The 14,934-nt window shown below is 47.1% G+C and overlaps 1 protein-coding gene across 2 annotated transcripts in view; it reads left to right on the top strand.

Moving 5' to 3' along the window:
• Positions 1-2,021: 2,021 nt before the first annotated feature.
• PLPPR1 (phospholipid phosphatase related 1) overlaps positions 2,022-14,934 on the top strand; it is a 115,424-nt gene continuing 102,511 nt past the window's right edge. Inside the window, exon 1 of one of the 2 annotated variants that reach the window (XM_079959718.1) lies at positions 2,022-2,680. The gene's annotated coding sequence lies outside the window, so the exon portion shown is untranslated. Of the gene's footprint in view, positions 2,681-3,080; positions 3,194-14,934 lie in introns of those variants that run through there. The other variant, XM_079959719.1, reaches the window with a different exon arrangement.

The raw sequence follows: 14,934 nt of genomic DNA, 5'->3' as shown, positions 1-14,934 counted from the left end.
GCAGTGAAATACAGAGCACACGTGAATTATAATTATCAGGGCTGGTTTACATATATAGCACTTAGCTGTCTTGTTGTGGTGACTTGCATGCTTGTGTGAACCATGAAATACCCTAAACCACAGAGAGAACATTCACAGCATCTCCCAGCACCTTGAATAGAATGCTTTGCATCCACCAAGTGATTCCTCTGCACTGATGTAATCAGGTGATGTGCTTGCATGTCTGAACCAGCTCTTAAAAAGAGGATTTTATTTTATTTTTTATTACTAATTGAATAAGGCACATCCGGTAACCCTACAGGCCCTGATATTGCCCTATGAATGAATAACTTTTCACAGGCACCAGGTTTTGAATGTAAAGGCCAGCAACGTTGACGACGCTCACACCCATAGGAACCAGAGTGGAGAACTGGAGAGCTAGATGAGCAGATTTCCCCCATTCTGTTCCGCTATTGTTTGCAGTGCCCCACCTCCTGCTCTGCCTGCCTGCCAATTTCACTCGGAGAAAGTGAAGATCAGTTTTGGAGTGGGCATATGTGCCATTTGAGGCAGCATCCCTTTCCCCAGTTCAGGGCACGGGGAGCCTCGAACTGCTGTTTCAGCAATGATGCAACTCTGTCCAAGATCTTATATAGGAACTGGAGGCTCTCAGATGGACCCTGATCCAGGAGGGTGCTTGCATGCATTTCCTCCTCCTCCTGAGTAGGGCAGCTTCATGGGCAGCTAGCTGGGCAATTCATAGACACCCCTGAAGATCATGCCTGGTTCACCATCTTCTGCTCCTCTGGCTCTGGGGGCAACAAGTCTTTTATTAGGACTTTTTCTGTATTGGACTGGAGGATGTGTGATCTTTGTCGTGTATTTTGCTGTTTCTATGGCTTATAAACTGCCTTGTGTCCAGAAAGGCGATGTGCAAAATAAATGTGAAATGAAATGAAACAAACAGGGTGAAGAGCAAGGCAGGAACCTAGGCATCTGATACAGAGACCTCTGGTACTAAGCATGAGCACAGTGGTACCTTGGGTTACAGACGCTTCAGGTTACAGATGCTTCAGGTTACAGACTCCACTAACCCAGAAATAGTACCTTGGGTTAAGAACTTTGCTTCAGGATGAGAACAGAAATCGTGTGACGGCAGTGGGAGGCCCCATTAGCTAAAGTGGTACCTCAGGTTAAGAACGCTTTCAGGTTAAGAATGGACCTCCAGAACGAATTAAGTTCTTTACCCGAGGTACCACTGTATCTGAATCAGATGATTCCTCAGGGTCACCAGCTATGCAGAAATGTGTGTGTGTGTTGCTGTTCCTTCTTGGAGCAAATTAAAAAATGCTTTTGCAACAACTTCAGGCAAGGAGGAACCTCCAGAGAGAAATCCAAATGGAGAAAAATGTGTAAGTATCCTTTGCAAGAATTCTACCCAAGCTTGTGCCACTGTTGGCGCTGGGTGGGGGGCGGGGGTTAAAGAAACTTTTGTGGAAAAGGTTAAAGACCCCTTTGTGAAAGCAACTAAAGGGGAAGAGGGGCAAACCTACGCTGTCATGCTTCACGATGAGAGACTACAAAGCTCCGCGCCAGCCACGATAATGTGGCGTTTCCGTGCAGCACAGGTTAGCGGTCCAAGAAACAAGTGCTCACACAAAGCTCCATAATTCACTCTCCCCACGTGCCTTTCCCTAGAGAAGCCCGAGCTGCGCAATTGCCCAACCTACTTTCCTCCAAAGCGAATTGATGCATTGTACGCGCCTCTGATTTGGCCTTAAAATTGGACCCAGAAGGGAGCAATTGGAAGCAACCTTTCTCCATCGCCACTGAAGGGTTGACTTTCATCCCCTCCCCTTTAAATATATATACATATATGCCTTCTATAGGAAGACATGCTATAGCCGGAACCGGAATCTTACACTGAGCCGTGCCATGCGCTTAGAAACACCTCTCTCCCTCCTGATCTCTCTTTGAATAAAGCCAAGGCAAGCGGGATTTCAGTTCCCCGGAAAGGGTCTCGCGCATCCTTACCAAATGGGGGTGGGAAGTCCTGGAAGCAGGTGAGAAGGGGACAGCGCATCGCTTGGCACAAAAGGAAGCGGGGGAGGGAGAGAGAAAGAAAGAAAAGCGCTGGAGGTAACTCCCCAGTGCACAAGGCGATGCTAAGGAGCGCGCGAGAGCCAGGCGTGCAGGAACCCAGACGAGACCCCTCAGCCTGGGCGCACGACGCCACGCCCCCTTCCCCTATAGGGCCGCGCCTCCCCTGCTCCCAGGGCACAGGAGGTGGGAAGCGCAACGGAGCTGCGACGCACGCCCGAGCGGGCGCTTAGGGTCTCCCGGCTGCGCCTGCGCGATCCCCCTTCTCCTCCCCCTCAGCCGCACCGCCGATCTCCTCCTCCCACCCTCCCCATCAAGCCCCTTTCCTTCCCTCGCTCGCTATTTCTCCTCCTGCGAAACAAATAGAGGATCCAAGACCTGGTGGACGGAATACTAGCGGCGTCCTCACAATCCAAAGAACTCGGCTCTCTCTCCCTCTCTCTCGCGCGCACACACGCGCGTCAAGATAATATATATCCGCGCAGACCGAGATCATAATGCATTGGATGGAGAGGGTGTCTCCGGGCGGCAGCTTGCGTGGATCTTGCTACTCCTAGCTCGGATAGCGGTGCCACGGAGAGGCGGACGGAGGGAGAACGAGGTGAGGCAGAGGACGGGGGGTTGGATCGTGGGGAGAGGGGGTTTTCTCCGGGAACCTTGGGGTATCGGCTGCGGAATGAGAGAGAAGGAGGTGGTGGCTTATGGTGGCAGATCGCTAGGAAGGAGGCATGGAAACGTAAAGAGGGCTTTTCGGCGCAGGAGCTGGGTCCGTGTGTGTGGTGGGCATTTTTTTCCTTCTCCAGTCCCACTAGGAAAGCCCCCCCCCCCAAGTTTAGGAACCCAGAAAGGAGGGCGACACAAAGAGCACTTGTTGGTGTGTGTAGAGCATGTATAGGATAATTTTATATATATATATATTGATTCCCCCTCCCTCTAGAGTAGTAGGAGGGCACCGCGTGGGATTGTGTGGGTGGGCGTGCGCAGCACTCGGGGCGCATGGAGGCGTTTGCCATGCTCGGGAGTGTGGTTGTGGGTCTGTCGTGATGCGGTTCACAATACGTGCGCGCCCCGTGGCTTTGAAGCGAGGGCCGCACATGATCACATCCCAGCGAAGGTGACTTTCTCTCTCTCTCTCTCTCTCTCTCTCTCTCTCTCTCTCTCTCTGTCTACCTGACTGCTTATGGGGCTCGCTTGTGTGATTTCTTTGTTGCGCAGAGTTGGCCTCCCCACATTGAGATGGGAGATGAAATACACCTGCTGCGAAAATATTGCTTCAAGATGGAATGAGATTTCAATGAGAAACAGTCGAAAAGTGTGCTTAGAATGGATACATGGGGGGCGGAAGAAATCTGCATATTAGTAAAGTTTTGGTTTTTGCTGCAGATGTGTTCCAGGAGTTGGATATGTCTCTATGATGGCATTCTGCTAAGTCCAGTTGTGGAAATCTGTCCTTGGAAGTTTGTGTGTCCCCCTTTCCTTAACATTAGGCTGCTTGGAAGGTTCTCTCACACACAGCCTGCAAATAGAGGTTCGGTTTATGTGTTAAGCTGCTGTGGAGAGGCTCCGCCCTGTGGTATCAGCAGATGAAAAGTGGTCCATGCCGGGTCCTCCCTGTGAAAAGAAAGGTTTGCGGTCCTTGCTCTTTTGGTTCCTCATTAGTTGGGCATGACAGTCAGCCAAAGTGGAGTTCATGGCATCAATGGACACTGGGAAAGGCAGCACTGTGGATTTGTGTCCGTTTTTGGTGTTTTCTAGGATCAAACCAGCTGATTTCCTAGTGATTTTTTTTTTAAAAGAACAGTGCATCCATTACCTTCTGATGAATACCAGCAGGAAAACTGTGTGGTGAAAATTTTTAACTCTATGTTCGCATGGAGAATTTCTTTAAGAAAACAAGCTGTGGTGGCCCAAGTGCCAGGGCATCATTCATATAATGACAGCTGTGTCCAACCATGCTAGCTTCAGAGTCGTGTGGCCTCTGCCCTGGAATCTCTTGCTCCTCTGGTTACAGTTTCCTAGCTGTAAAAGAACAGACTTGGAGACTGAAGCTTGGTTCAGAGCCAGTGTGCTGCAGTGGTTAGAGCAGGGGTTGGCAAGGTTGACCTTGCCTGGGCTGGTTCACTCCAGCGGAGATCCCTCCATGGGCCGGATTGCATTTCCAACATCTGTGTCTGAGCATACACAGTTTCCGGTGCCACGAAAGCGAGTCCCCGCACTGTACCAGTTTAGCGCAGTGCATGAGGACTCACCAAGCAGGTGGCTTGTGGGTCAGTTAAATGACCCCCGTGGGCCGCTTGTGGCCCATGGGCCTTAGGTTGCCGACCCCTGGGCTAAGACCTGGGAAACCAGGGTTAGAATCCTCACTCAGCCCTGAAGCTCACTGGGTGACCTTGCACCAGTCACTATTCTCAGCCTAACCTAAGTTGTCGTGTGAATAAATTGTGGAGTGGAGAACCATGAACACTACTTTGAACTGCTTTCAGAAAAAGGTGGTATATATGTAAACGTAATAAATAATAAACCAGGTTAACCCAATGAGGTGCCCTTCAGATGTTGTAGACCAGCTCCCATCAGCGCTAGCCAGCATGACCAGTTGTGGTTTCTAGCATCTGGGAATTGTGGTTTCTAGCATCTGGAGGGAATTGTGGTTTCTAGCATCTGGGAATTGTGGTTTCTAGCATCTGGAGGGTGCCAAGACAAATATTTTGCTTTGGAAGTCGCTGCTGAATACTGGCTGAATTCAAGACCTGTACTCACATAATCTAATAGCAAACTTGGGTGTGTCACAGAATTTGACAGAAAGCCAATCCTGGCTGTCTTGGGCACATCTCATATAAGTGTTTGCAAACACAAGTTTGACCTCTCTTACTGTTCACACATTTGAGGTTAAACACCTTAGGAAGTACAGTCGTACCTTGGTTGACAAACGCCTTGCGACTAACGTTTTGGCTCCCAAATGCCACAAACCTGGAAGTGAGTAGTCCAGTTTGCAAACGTTCTTTGGAACTCAAACATCCAACGCAGCTTCTGATTGGCTACAGGAGCTTCCTGCAACCAATTGAAAGCTGCGTCTTGGTTTTCGAATGTTTTGGAAGTCGAACGGACTTCTGGAATGGATTCCGTTCGACTTCCGAGGTACAACCGTATGTCCAGTGAAGGGGAAAAAAGAAAGAAAAAAGTGAGATGTGAATCAGCTCCCGGATTTGGTTACCACAGGATAATCCAAGCAATACTGGAGGAAACTACAGTGGTACCTCCGGTTGTTTAAGGGATCTATTCCGGAGGTACAGTTGGATCCTGAGGTTTCTGCAACCTGAGGACCACTTCTGTGCATGCGTAGACCGCTTCTGTGCATGCATGTGTGACAAAACCCAGTAAAATACATCTGGGTTTGCTGCGTGCGCATCCAAATTTTACGTAACCTGGGGGTTACATAAATGGAGGTACGACGATACAAAATACCAAGGGTGACTATTTCCCCAGCTGTGGAGTAAATACTCATGTTGTTTCAGACTAAAATAGTTGTGTTGGTGTATTCTTTATACTCCTTTATTAGTACTTTATTAGTAGTTGTTATTACTATGCTTATATCCCACCTTTCCTCTGAGGACCATGGTGTACATGGTTCTCCTCTCCAGTTTATTCTCACAACAACCCCATGAGGTAGTTTAGGCTGAGATACAGTGACTGGCCAAAAGGTCACCCAGTGAGCTTTATGTCTGAGTGGAAGTATGAACCCTGGCCTGCCAGGTCCTAGCCCAACACTCTAATGCCAAAGGGTGTGGAATTGAACAATTTCTTCCTCAGCATTGTGGATCATTGGGAGGGTCAGCTGAGAGCAAAATGGGAGTACTTCAGTTGTAGTGGTGGCATTGTGGATGGTATAGAAGTAAAACCGCTAGTACAGCGGTACCGCAGGTTAAGTACTTAATTCGTTCCAGAGGTCCATACTTAACCTGAAACTGTTCTTAACCTGAAGCACCACTTTAGCTAATGGGGCCTCCCACTGCTGCCACGCCGCTGGAGCACAATTTCTGTTCTCATCCTGAAGCAAAGTTCTTAACCTGAAGCACTATTTCTCGGTTAGCGGAGTCTGGGTTAGTGGAGGTACAGTGGTACCTCAGTTTACAAACTTAATTCATTCCGGAAGTCTGTTCTTAAACCAAAACTGTTCTTAAACTGAGGCTTTCCCTAATGAGGCCTCCTGCTGGTGCCCTTCCACCGTTTGGCTTCCATTCTTAGACTGAGGTAAAGTTCACAAACCGGGACACTACTTCCAGTTTTGCAGAGTTCTTAAACCGAATAGTTGTAAACAGTGCTGTTCTTAAACTGAGGTACCACTATACAGTGGTACCTTGGATTACATACGCTTCAGGTTACATACTGAGGTGGACTAGGCTCCACTAATGGGGGGGGGCATCACTCCCACAAACTGAAATACACATTTATCTAAAAGGCATCACAGCATCAATATGAGCAATAGGGCAGAGCCCTGTCACTTGGAAAACTTGGTTAGAGCTTTGGAAAGGCTCATATTTTCTTAAGAGATGTGTTTGTCTTCCTTGTTTCGAGGGAGCTGATGTAAAACAATTTGATGTGTCTCTTTGCAGGCAATAAACATGACCTATTTTCTCAGCAACAGAGTCTCACTGCAAGAAGGAGGAAGGGAAAAATACTCTCTCCTTCCTTGGGCCCATTCATTTTTCAGAAATGAGCGGGAATCAGAAATGAAAGTAGCACAGACTTTCAGCACTGCCTGCAATCTGGGAATAAAAGTGCTGGGTCTAATTGTGGGACTGTTGCAGTCCCTCAGCCTCTAATATGCCAAAACGGTCAAACACCATAGGACAGGGGTAGGCAAACTAAGGCCCGGGGGCCGGATGCTGCCCAATCACCTTCTCAATCCGGCCTGAGGACGGTCCAGGATTCAGCCTGTTTTTACATGAGTAGAATGTGTCCTTCTATTTAAAATGCCTCTCTGGGTTATTTGTGGGACATAGGAATTTGTTCATATATTTTTTTTCCAAATACAGTCATACCTCGAGTTGAATGTGCTTTGGGTTGAGCGCGTTCAAGTTGTGCTCCGCAGCAACCCAGAAGTAACGGAGCGCGTTACTTCCGGGTTTCGCCGCTCGCGCATGCACAGACGCTCAAAATGACGTTACGCGCATGCGCGGAAACGGCGAAACGCGACCCGCACACGCGCAGACGCGCCGTTGCGTCTTAGGTTCTGTTTGGGATGCGAACGGGGCTCTGGAACAGATCCCGTTCGCATCCCGAGGTACCGCTGTATAATCTGGCCCACCACATGGTCTGAGGGGTGGTGGACCGGTCCATGGCTGAAAAAGGTTGCTGACAACACTGCAGGGTTTTTGAATACCACTGGCCTTCATTTTACCAGTCACAATCCATTTCACCTTGCAGTATGGGGACAATGAACTGAATTTGCATTGGAATTTGCTTTAGCAGGGTCAAACGTTTCACACTGAATAAGGCCTGAGTTAGAAAGAGCAGGAAGTACAGTGGTACCTCGGGTTAAGAACTTAATTCGTTGTGGAGGTCCATTCTTAACCTGAAACTGTTCTTAACCTGAAGCACCACTTTAGCTAATGGGGCCCCCTGCTGCCGCTGCGCTGCACGATTTCTGTTCACATCCTGAAGCAAAGTTCTTAACCCGAGGTAATATTTCTGGGTTAGCGGAGTCTGTAACCTGAAGCATATGTAACCCGAGGTTCCACTATATTCTCTTTCAAGTTAATCTTTGCTGTTTTGTGGAGGTGGGGTTGGGGATACCCAACTGGTGCTCAATTTCATTACATTCAAGTCTTGGAGTTCTCCATTGATTTCTCTAAGCAGCTTTCCTCCTTGGGGGCATCTAAAAATGGCTTCTCAGTATGAACCAGGAAATCACATATCCACATGGAGAAATGGTGTTCTCTGTCTCATTTTTATGTCTTTTTCCTCCTACCTTTCCAGCCATTGCATTCTAGTCACACCTTCCCCGCTCAGTTTCTGCATTCCTTGCCATGGAGATCTTATCAGACTTTTTTGAGGTCTCCCTCTTACGAATCCATTTTGTAAAAAAGATCCCTAAAACCTTGGGGTTCGTCCCAAGTCTGGTGCTACCTTTCCTCTTGAGTGTGGGTTCTACTGGCTTGACTGCGTGATGACAGGCACTCTTCCTGAAGTTCAGAAACAGAATACAGTGGTACCTTGGTTTACGAACTTAATCTGTTCTGGAAATCCGTTCTTAAACCAAGAAATTCTTAAACCAAGGCGTGCTTTCCCATAGCAGCAGGGGACTCAATTTACAAATGGAACACACTCAACAGGAAGCGGAACGTGTTCTGCTTCCAAGGCAAAGTTCACAAACCAAAACACCTACTTCTGGGTTTGCAGCGTTCTTAATCCAAGTTGTTCATAAACTAAGCTATTCTTAAACCAAGGTACCACTGTATGTAACGTGAACAGCCTGTAACACAAAGGTGTCTGTGTTCTAGTAGTGAACCTCTGGGGACTGGAAGTATTTCAGGATTCTGCATTTACTGTTCTCTGAAGGGACGCAGGTGGCGCTGTGGGTTAAAGCCTCAGCGCCTAGGACTTGCCGATCGAAAGGTCGGCGGTTCGAATCCCTGCGGCGGGGTGCACTCCCGCTGCTCGGTCCCAGCGCCTGCCAACCTAGCAGTTCGAAAGCACCTCCGGGTGCAAGTAGATAAATAGGGACCGCTTACCAGCGGGAAGGTAAACGGCGTTTCCATGTGCGGCTCTGGCTCGCCAGAGCAGTGATGTCACGCTGGCCACGTGACCCGGAAGTGTCTCCGGACAGCGCTGGCCCCTGGCCTCTTGAGTGAGATGGGCGCACAACCCCAGAGTCTGTCAAGACTGGCCCGTATGGGCAGGGGTACCTTTACCTTTACCTTAAACCAGTAGTTACTGAGCACCATTTGGCAAGAGAATACAAATAGATTTTTATGTTTTATTTTATTTAATATGAAACCTCCCATTATCGATCCCATTTCTTAATCTGGCAATTCCAAACTCTCCTCTAGCCAAGCATAATGCTACTGTGAAATAAGAGGGAGTTGTCAGCATGATAGGGGAAACCTTCAGGTTTGCAGAATTGTGGAGTGGCTGGAAATCTTGAAGATATAAACACCTAACAGGGATCGTGAGTACAAGTGGGAACTGCAACATAATGTTGCATTGTGAAATGAATCATGGAGACCATCTTGGCTGAGAGTCCTAGAAGATCTGCTCCTTGCCTTCCAGGCCTTTTTCCACCTGGCTACAAAAGCTGAGGCTGCTGAACAGACTCTTGGGCTGGGGTACTGTTTAGGGGTGTTTGTTGGGGCGGGGCATTGTTGCTGTTAGTTATGCAGTGGTACCCCAGGTTACATATGCTTCAGGTTACATACGCTTCAGGTTACAGACCCCACTAACCCAGAAATATTACCTCGGGTTAAGAACTTTGCTTCAGGATGAGAACAGAAATCGTGCTCCGGTGGCGTGGCAGCAGCAGGAGGCCCTATTAGCTAAAGTGGTGCTTCAGGTTAAGAACAGTTTCAGGTTAAGAACAGACCTCCGGAACGAATTAAGTACTTAACCCGAGGTACCACTGTATTAACTTTTTTGTATCTTTATTTTAGATGTTACCATGATTTAGGTGGACATTGTTTCCATTTGGTTGTGCACTTTTGATGTTTTATTTATCATTTATGACTACTTTTGCTATCTTTGCAATTGTGTAGCTTTTTTCATGTCGAAAGCTGCATTGAGCATCTTTTTAACTATGGAAAGGCTACCGACAAATTAAATTATGTATGTATGTATGTACATGTATGTATGTATGTATGTATGTTCAGGATTCCAACTAACCAGCCATTGCCTTTTCCAGGCCACTTCTTAGCCCTTCCTTTCCTTCCTTTCCTTCCTTCCTTCCTTCCTTCCTTCCTTCCTTCCTTCCTTCCTTCCTTCTGATTTAATGCTCCATTAAAGAATCCAGTGCACATTTTGTTGTGCTACTTTTTGTGCAGGGGTTTTGCTTTGTGGTTATCGACTGTGCAGCTCTATAATATTGTTGCACGCGTCAATCACCTGTAAAACAGAGAATCCTCTCTTTGCTTTAAATTGGACAGGGGAAAAACCCCCAGCCGTGCTATCTTGGAAGTTTGGCTTCCTAGACTCCCAGCTGCCTTGCCCTGTCTGACCTGAGAATCATAGGAGACTCCCTAGCAGAATTTGATAAAACTTCAGAAGGATTATTGGGCATTGAATTTTCCTTCTTCACTAATAGGTTCTTTACCATTTCCTTAGGGGCCAGCTGCCACAAGACTGATGGTATGGCTTTTTCCTCTTTAAATAAATTTTAAAAATCAGTTTGTTTCATTATGTGCTCCTGTATTTTTGAGAATGCACGAGACACATTTCCCACCTACCTATTACCCTGCTTAGAGAAGCAGTGGGCAGAGAGAGCAAGCGACCAGATGGCAAAACTGCTGGCAATCTCCATACAGCACAAAGGCATTGAAGAAGGGAAATTCAGTAAATTAGGCCTCTCCCCTCCCACATTATTATTTTTTTAATCAACTAGACTCCTACCCATTGCATTAGGAAAGGGAACAGGTTTTGATAAGGGAGCACCTTGGAGGAAATCGTGTTAGAAAAGGCTCAATATAAATTCTGCAGGAGGTATACGCAACTCTAGCAAAACCTCCATCTAAGCCAACCTTTCTCAACCTGTGTGTCCCCAGGTTTGTTGAACTACTACTCCCATCACCCCTAGCTAGCAAGGCCAGAGCTCAGGGATGATGGGAGTTGTAGTCCAACAACATCAGGGGACCCACAGACTGAGAACTGCTGATCTAAGCCATTCAAGTTGTAGCCAGTTACACCAGAAGAGATTGGGTTCACAGTATGTTAAAGGTTCAGCTGCCCTCATGAATCATTTGAGCAAGTGGGTGCCCACCCATCTACCATAGTATAATTTAATACTCTACCAACATCTCCTATTAACAAAGGGACACGGAAAAGGGATGGTATCCACAGTATACAAAATATTCCTCCAAAATCCCACAAACCCCCTCGATGTAATCAAAAAACAATGGGAGAATGATATAGGCTATGAGATTAACCCCACTCAGTGGACCAGAATGTGGTCTAAACCTCCCTTTAAATCCATATCAGTGAAAAGGAAAGAGCTCACTCTGAAACTCACTTACAGATGGTACCTAACACCACTGAAACTAGCGCTAATACGCTCAGGAACCTCATGAAAATGCTGGAAAGGATGCACCTCCACAGGCACATACCTCCACATGTGGTGGGAATGTCCCGAAAGCCAACTCTTCTGGATATCAATCATACAAGAAATATGCAAAATAACTAAGCAAGTATTAGATGTCACCCCAGAAATGGCCTGTGATGGCCTGGGAATCCGATTCAGAGGTCGAACCGGAGGAACTCCAGCCTGCACAGGAGTCCCCGCCTCCAGGGCTGGCTGGGCTGGGGCAGGGCCTTGACTCTGAGGCACCTGCACCTGTGCCGGATCCTCAGGAGCGGGCACCAGGTGAATCTACTCTGGCTCTGGAGGGGATTGAGGACACATTGCCTACAGGTGCACCTCTCCCAGCCATGTCAGAGGAAGGTGAGTCTCCTCCTGGGTCCAGTAACACTCCAGCCTCTCCTGAGCTGCAGAGGCTCAGGGCAGAGAGGCGGAGGGAACTGGTTTCTCCCAGGAGGAGTGCTCGCCTTAAGGCCAGAAGAGGCGGGTCACCTGGGGGCCGGGACCGCCCCTGGCCTCAGAGAAGATAAAGGCCAGTCAGCCTGGTCCCAGGTTGCGGGAGCAACGTCGTTGAAGAGCTGTTTCGGCCAGCACCCAGACCTGTTCCTCCAGAGTTCCCGTCCTTGCCCGGCTCCTCGCTTCAGACCCCGCCTCACCCGTGGAGGACAGTCTACAGACCTGCGACCCAGGTCCTGGACCTCGCCCCATGGTAATCTCCCCCTGGGACCAGCACATGGCCCTGCTAAACATCTTCCAAGATAATATTCTACCAATATGTTACATGATCTCTGATGCTGATTTCTCACCTCCTGACCAGATTGAGCCAGGGGAAAGGTCCCTCAATGACTCTTATCAACTTATACTAGACAATCATTACGTTACATTACATTACATTACATTACATTACTCTGCAATCATCTTCTGAAGCCCTTCTTTGTGCATGAGAGGTCTGGAGGGTGACAACATGAGAATGAGCCTTTTTTGCGGTGGCTCCCCACTCGTGAAATACTCTTCCCACAGAGGTTCGTCTGGTGCCTTCATTATACAGCTTTAGGCACCAAGTGAAAACACTGCTCTTCAACCAGGCCTATAATATTTTATTATTGTACAATCTATGATATTGTACACTTAATGTTCTGCAACCTTTTTAATTGGAGAAGGTGTTATTGCCTTGTTTTGGTTTTGTGTTTTTATCCTGTATTTTTATCTTGTAAACTGCCGTGAGATCTTCAGATAAAGGGGGGTGGTATAACAACAACAACAACAACAACAACACTTTGTTCAATGATGTTGTCTATTGCTGAAGGTGTGAACATGAGAGAGATGCAGAGGTTTCTTTCAGCTGGAACTCGCGGGAACTTAGTTCCTGTGCCTCTCAGGTGAGCACCATTGCTATTCAAAGAGAACAAAGGAGGTGTTCATTGTAATTTTGGCACCTCTTTTTCTAGAAAAATAGCACTGAATGGATGCTTGTGCACTGCCAAGGCTAGGGGATGTGGTGGGGGAAGCATAACATAAGCTTATGCAGTACAGTTGGAATTGGGATTTTTGTCTTTGTTAGCTGGGAATGGAGTGCTCATTTTCCTAATCTGTTTTATGTGATGGCATTTCCTCTTTTCTGCATGATAAACAGCGGCTATCATTTTATTGCTTGATTGTGTCAGGTTGTTATCACGGAGGATCTGCTATCATAGATCATTCTCTTTTTATCGTGCCGGCTCGCTACCAAACTAAAAGGAGGCCAGCCAGGATGTGATAAGGAAGAGCAATCCGTGGTAATGTGTTTAGAGTAATGCTTTTGCAAAACAATGAGTTGATAGAGCTGTTTATCATGGGGTGAAATGTAGCTTCTATCATATAAAATGATTGTGTACGTTGGCCCTGAAAAACAAATGTGCAAGTAAGTAATGATGAAAACACATTCACCCTACAAGGTTCAAGTGATAGCAGACTTTGGTTTGCCGCCTTGCTTAAGACAGATGCAGAACAGTTGTGGCTAGAGCATTTGTGCTGAATGCTGAAAATCCAGCATTCTGCTTCTTTTTAAGGATTAACATGCATCATAAACGGGAGGTGGTAGGTAGATAGAAACTTGATAAATGAGTATTGATAGAAGTTTGTGTAGGGCACAGAACACCTATTAAGTGGTGGGGTTGCCTGAAGAAGGAGGACCTCTTGCAGAGATCTCAGTGCCCAGGCAACTTTGTATTAACCAGCTGAGATCACAGTGGGCATGTAAATACTTGCTCACCTGGCAGATTGCCTGTCATGTGATGAGGACAGTATTGCTCTACTGGTTTCCCAGAGTTATGATAGTATGAAGATGCATGGTAAAAATTTCCCAAAAATTTGGCATTACAAATAGCTGGCTTTCCAAAGGAGGATACAGGCAACTGTTTACCAAGTGGTCACTTGCCATTACAGGGACGCGGGTGGCGCTGTGGTCTAAAACCACTGAGCCTAGGTCTTGCTGATTGGAAGGTCGGCGGTTCGAATCCCTGCAACGGTGTGAGCTCCTGTTGCTCTGTCCCAGCTCCTGACAACCTAGCAGTTTGAAAGCACATCAAAGTGCAAGTAGATAAATAGGTACCGCTCTGGTGGGAAGGTAAACGGCATTTCTGTGCACTGCTCTGGTTTCGCCAGAAGCGGCTTAGTCATGCTGGCCACATGACCCGGAAAAACTGTCTGCAGACAAACGTCAGCTCCCTCGGCCATTAAAGCGAGATAAGCGCCGCAACACCAGAGTCATTTGCGACTGGACTTAATTGTCAGGGGTCCTTTACCTTTACCTTTTTAACTTGTCATTGTGTATGTGTGTGATGACTTGATAAGCCAGTGATTTGTAATATTCTATTAGATGATGGTTGCCATCCTCACTGCTTTGCAGAATGTGTGTGTGTGTGTTACAGATAGGTGTTGGTCTGCCATAGTCAAAACAAAATAAAAAAATTCCTTCCAGTAGCACCTTAAAGACCAACTAAGTTAGTTCTTGGTATGAGCTTTCGTGTGCATGCACACTTCTTCAGAGTGTGTGTGTGTGTGTGTGTGTGTGTGTGTGTGTACCAACTTATGAAGCAGTTACATCATGGGTTGCCAACATGGTGCCCCACTGCTGCAATTAGGCTTGGGAAGGGGAAAAGCTATCGTTTTATATGAATCTATATTGTCTATATTCACCCCTAAGCCAGACATGGACATTATTATATATGCACGGCTGTCACCCAAAATGGTGGCAGTGTGTTTCTTCTCCCACTTTGAAATGCCTAGTGCAACTTATTCATATTGTCCTTTCACAACTTGGTGGATTTAACCAATATCCCTCAAGTTGCAGCTGATGTTGCATATAGGAAACTGAGAGCATCACAGTGCTGTGATGTCATAACATGTGTAAGTTGTCATAGACCACATCCAGCCCACTGAGACATGGGAAGTGACCCGTCAGCCCCCACAACCATGTCTCCCGGTCTGATCAGGATATAGAGCATTCTGTCTGTGTTTTTAAAGAGATCACGCTTTATCACCTGATGTACACATAACGTCCCTTGGTCTTCTCTTTAAAGAGCAGACAAATAGAA

This window comes from Podarcis cretensis (assembly GCF_951804945.1).
Source record: "Podarcis cretensis genome assembly, chromosome: 17".
In the NCBI taxonomy this organism is placed as follows: domain Eukaryota; kingdom Metazoa; phylum Chordata; class Lepidosauria; order Squamata; family Lacertidae; genus Podarcis; species Podarcis cretensis.
The sequence above is the reverse complement of the archived record's forward strand: the minus strand, read 5'-3'. Positions and strand labels throughout refer to the sequence as shown.